Source organism: Erythrolamprus reginae, chromosome 2 (assembly GCF_031021105.1).
Source record: "Erythrolamprus reginae isolate rEryReg1 chromosome 2, rEryReg1.hap1, whole genome shotgun sequence".
Lineage (NCBI taxonomy): Eukaryota > Metazoa > Chordata > Lepidosauria > Squamata > Dipsadidae > Erythrolamprus > Erythrolamprus reginae.
In genome coordinates this window covers 249,939,029-249,945,028 of record NC_091951.1, presented here as the reverse complement: position 1 = coordinate 249,945,028, position 6,000 = coordinate 249,939,029, and positions in this window count along the sequence as shown.

The following is a 6,000-nucleotide window of genomic DNA, read 5'->3' as shown; positions in this document are numbered from 1 at the left end:
TATCATATTTGAGTAGATGTTTAAATATACATACTAACAGATGGTATTGATTTTGTATAAGTGTTTAAAATTCTGTCATATGTTCCTTTATGAAACACCTGTAAGGCAAGGTTCTTCCTTCTTCACTTTATGCTCATGATATTCATCTGATTGTATAGCCTTTAATAGAATCCTTAAGGATTTTAAGGATTAAGAGAAATAGTTATTAATTTTTTAAACAAAAATCACTCAGCTGGAAAGATGATATATGGATAATTATGACATAGAAAACTTCAAATGCTTTACATCCCTTAGAATCCTTTTCCCCAGCTTTCTGAAAGAAAATTGCTAAAGTTTACTATACCTTCTTAATGGGTTGGGGGAAAATCTTATAATAGTAATGATAAGAAAAGCATAAGACAAATATATTTTTACTGTCCAAGCATTTATTATCTTTAAGACTACATAAGCTGAAGAGCTTTTAAAACAGAGGATTTGGGATACAGAGTTACAGAATGACATATATCAATCCCATAGGGATTTCCTAATTAGGCAGCTTTTCTGCTTATCCATCCCAAATACTCTAGAGCCAAATTTAATATTCTATCTTTGACTCTTTTCAAAAGCAGGTTTCATAAATTTTCTCAGAAGTTTTTTCCATGTAAATTTGGTAAAATTGAGACAAAAGCACTGTTACTACTCCTGCTACTGCTACTACACCATTAATCACCACCATTAATTCCATTGGATTCTCAGTTTAGTTTAATTCAGCTTTTATTTTCATAAAATCCAAGACTTTCAGATGAATTTTATGTTAAATTACTTTAGCTGATAGAAATTCTGAGGTCATACTTAAGAGTTGCCAAATTTTACTCCTTAGCAACAAGAACACACAAAAAGGCTCCAAAGTTCTGACTCAAAAGACATTTGGGGGAAAGGCAATAACATTACTATACTATACTATGCTATGCTATGCTATGCTATGCTATTCTATATTCAGGGGCGGGCTACCAATTTTAGCCCCACTGGAACGCCCCTGGCGCGCGCTTCTGTAAACTGTAAATTATCTAATGTTTCTATGACATCAAACAGCTGAAGTTAATGGTATCTAGAACTGTGCTGCCTGTAAAATCCAACTGTGTAAGAAACCTTGAGAAGTAAGTTTAAACTATTTGTTAGAAGACTCCAAAGAAGAAATAATGTCAGATAATTAGAAATTAATTAATCCAGGCAGAAACCTAAATAAGACCATATTTAAAATTGTTTTTAATTTGAGTATTACTGTCAGGCACCAACAACCAGATCCACATGCAAAGAGTTCAAATTAGCTACTTTATAGCTCAATCCTATTTCATAGCAATCTTCCCAGACTGGCAATTTGCACTAGATAAGATTCAATAGGGTGAGGTTGGATGTTGACCTCTTGTGTCTATGTAATGATTCCAGACTAATTCCCCACTTACTCTTCCACCTTGCTCAGCCAATCTCTCTCTGGCAGTTACCATATTACTTTTCAAATTTGTATTCCGCAGGGTTATTCAAAAAGAATAACCAATTTCATGATGCAATATTTTATTAAGGAAAAATAATAGAAAACTCAGCCAAGTCACAAGTATTCCACTCACAACCAACTTTTATTTCATGTCTTACAAGTGTTCAATGTGGCCACCACCTGCAGCATGGGCAACATCAATGCGATAAGAGAATTCCTCCCAGGCGCGTATCAGCATATAACAATCCAACTGAGGTGATCACTGTTGTTATACAATGTTTAAGGTCATGGGTTGAAATTAATGGGTGGCAGTAGAAAATAAATGCCATCTTTTACTTATTTCCACAAGAAAAAAAATCACACACAGTTAGGTCTGGTGATATCGTAGGCCAAGCACAAAGAGCAAGGTCTTGGGCCCCCCAATGCAGAACGCCTTTTCCTGAGGACTCGCTATTCCGAGAGTAAACAAACAACTGAACGTTGCTGGAAGAATAACGCGACATCGTCCCTGTGGCAGCCATTCAAAACTTAGATAATTCCTCTTTCAAATTGTCACTGACTCATTACATAATGATGCTTGAGAACTGAAGCAACGCGTCATGAAAATAGTTCATTCTTTTTGAATAATCCTGGACTTTTAAAGGCTAGGAAAGCATATTTTTATATTAATTTTAAAACGAACAATAAAGCTTGCAAATATAAATTGAAATTGTATGTCTTGTTGTCTTTTCAAAAAGTGAAATGATTGGGATTAATCACAGTTTCTGAGTTTTAAAATCAGACAAGAACTTTACTGTCTGCCCAGTAGATGAACTTTTACAATAGGTCCCACAGATCTCAATGTACTACTGTTTATTTCTGAACGTCTTTGGGGAAGCCTGAAAAAATACCAGAAGTCTGCAACCTTAATATTCTTTTTCGCATGAAGTTCAGTTATACTTTCTATGTACAGTGATCCCTCTATTATCGCGAGGGTTCCGTTCCAAGACCCCTCACGATAATCGATTTTTCGCAATGTAGGGTTGCGGAAGTAAAAACACCATCTGCGCATGCGCGTCCTTTTTTTCCTATGGCCGCGCATGCGTAGATGGTGGAGTTTGCGTTCCCCGCCGCCCACGCAAAGGGGAAACCCCGATTCGGCTCCTCGCTGCTGCTGCGCTTCAGCTGCTGGGCGGCCGAAGGAACCTTCCCTGGGTCTTCCCCCTCTTGCTGGCGGGCGGGGCGAGCGGCGGGCATCAGCGAGGAGCCGGGGTTTCCCCTTTGCGTGGGCGGCCGGGAAGACCCAGGTTGGGGGTTCGGGGAGGTGCTGGGAAACCCCCCAGGCTGTCTGTGACCTTTTAAAACAGCCGCGCCGCTTCCCAGCTGACTCCTGAAGCCAAACGCGGAAGTTCGCCTTTGGCGTTTGACTTCAGGACTCAGCTGGGAAGCGGCGCGGCTGTTTTAAAAGGTCGCAGCCGGCCTGGGAGGCTTCCCAGCACCCCCCCAAACCCGGTGCAGGCCCGCTGCAACCTTTTAAAACAGCCGCGCCGCTTCCCAGCTGACTCCCAAAGCCAAACACGGAAGTGTTTTTTTTTTAAATTAATATTTTTTTAAAAATCGTGATATAGCATTTTGCGAAGATCGAGATCGTGAAACTTGAGGGATCACTGTATACTCAAGGCTATAAATATATACATGATAAAAATTTAATAAATCATGGTGGAATCTGTTGGACCTATTTCTGAAATAAATATACACTACGCAATCTTGCTAAGCATTTCATTGGTTTGGAATTTTAAAAAAGTATAGGGAAATCTTGTTTTGCACATTTCTCTTCCAATAAAATCAGCCATAATTAAGTTTATGTGTTGGATGTTATACTAATGAAAAGTGATTTTAAAAAAATTCTATCACCAGAAAAAAGGGAATATAGGAGAGTCCAAAAACCTACTGTGCTTGAAAACACCTGTTTTATAGAATACAAACAAAAAGGTTAATTATCAGGAATTATTGGAGAGTCACCATGAGAAATATAAAATGATATCAAGAGAGCAGTTAAAAGCATATAGCTGTATTTGTCAATGGGTTTTTTTTATTTGGGATTGAATATGATTTTGCTTTTGCTTTTCAAATTTCAATAACCAGTTTTTCTGTAACCACCATTGCTGTATTATAGGCAAGTTGTTTAATCTGTTTGATAGAAGTTATTTTAATCCTTGCAAATGCCTTATTTATACCCTTCATTAAAATGCCACGGGGTCTTTGAACACTGCTTTCAGTGCTGACAATCTTTGTATTGCAATTCTGCTTACGGTATGCTAGAATTTTCTCTTTTAATTCTTTTTATCGGGGACTCAATTCATGGATTGTTTCAATGCTGTCCTGTACTAGTTTTGTTGTTGTTACTTCTTCTATGCCTTCATTTCTGTAGTTCATTTCAGCTGTTTTATTTATATTTGCAATTTTTATCTGAATTTCTCTTACTATTCTATTATTATTTTTGTGTCTTCCAGTTTTGCAATTTCTCTCAATCTATTCCAGCCCTGCATCGCTAAACATTTTATATCTGGTAATGAATATCCTTTGATCTGTTAATAATTCTCTAGTGTTCAAACATTCTCTTTATTGTGTCACATTTATAATAGCAGGTCATAATAGCACAATTTTCAAACATAGTAATTTTTGTCTTGTCTGTGATTGTTGTAGTTCCTGTAATCCTACAGGGCTAGGCCTTGGTTGTCCAGCCATAGCTCCTGAATCCTGTTGCACACTTGTCAACAAATGCTCATTTGACATGGTCCTTGTTGACCTTGGTGGTGATCAATACAATATAGGGTTCTTTTTCTATTTCCTCACCACATTAAATGAGTTGATGGATATACTTTGTATGGTTCTTCCAAGGTTTGCCTGGCACAGGTGAGCCTTCTGGTAGAATACACTACTATCAGCATAGCTCTCAGCCTCATCAGTGACATAATTATTATTAATATCATTGCTGCTATAGAAAACAGAATGCTGGGCTAAATTTATTTAATGAAGCAGAAACTTCTGTGCATTTCCATTTGGCCATGATGTGCATTCCTTGTTTATTATTTCTTTAAGGAAGGTGGCTGATACTCTTACCACGTCATTTTATTTTTGTTTCCAAAATTGTGTATCTATTGACACAATCTAAAATTGTGTCAATAAATACACTGACCAAATTATCCTTCAAAAAGATATGTCTCAGGTATGCTTCAGCTTTCTTATTTGGCTTTAAAACAGTGGTAATCCTGGAAATACAAAAAATGTTGCAATAACTGAAGAGGAATTGTTACAAGTAACTTGATTCATTTATAAACTAAATCTAGAAGTTTCAAGCCAGAGTAGTTTAATTTGTATACTGTAACAAGAACGTTAACTTACCATAATGTCTGGGTCCATTTAAAGGATTTCCCTACCCCCACCCCCCTCTGAGTTAAAAAGTGCTATTCACCCATTCTTGAGTCAATTAAAAACCATATTGTCCCCACTCTCAATTCCGAGCTGGCATCTGTTTCAAGTCACTGATGAATAGTATTGTGCTGATTTGCAACCCTGCCACTTGTTTTAGCCAGGGCATTCAAGCTTTGTTCTTGGGCTTTGCTGCCATCCCTTTTTCAGAATGTCTCCCTTTCCCTCTCTCCATGTGTGTGTGTTTTGTGTGTGTGTGTGTGTGTGTGTGTGTGTAAAACAAACTTTGCAACTCAATTGGGCTCTTCTTAGCTTCTTGGTTTGCCTTTCCTTCTGCATCTCAAACAGGCATTCCCATATTTTTTTAAGGTGAAGTAATGAAAAAATTAAGGAAGACATCGGGATATAAATAGCTCCAGAAAAGATTGAATGCCAGGACTGTATAATTGATTTTTATTATTTTTATTTATTTATTTATTTATTTATTTTTTATTTATTTATTTATTTATTTTGTCCAATACACAATGAGGGTTTTACTGGGTATATATATACAGTATATACGTGAATGATGAGGCAGCAGCCATCTCGATCACCGGAACATAGAAACTTTAATAAAACCACTTAGCTTTCGTTAGCGTGCTGCTAACTTCGTCAGAGTTTTAAAATGCCGTGGGAGACAAACATCTTTATAAAGCATTACTCAGTCTGCTCATTGCCCGCGTCACGGGGCCACACCCTTCCCTTCCCCCTGCGGTAAGCCTAATTGTGGGCTTAATCATGCTGGCTGAAGTTAGCAGCACGCTAACGAAAGCTAAGTGGTTTTATTAAAGTTTCTATGTTCCGGTGATCGAGATGGCTGCTGCCTCATCATTCACGTATGTACCTGGAACTCGCATTTTTAGGACAGTATATACATACACATAGTAAAATACATGATGGAGGTTATAGAGGAGATACGCATAGTAAAATATATCTAAGAAAGAATAGAAAAGAAGATATAGTAATAGAACATATCAATGAAAGAATAGAAGAAGAGATATAGGAATAGAAGAAAGGTATAGGAGATATAGGAGAGCAATAGGACAGAGGACGGAAGGCACTCTAGTGCACTTGTACTC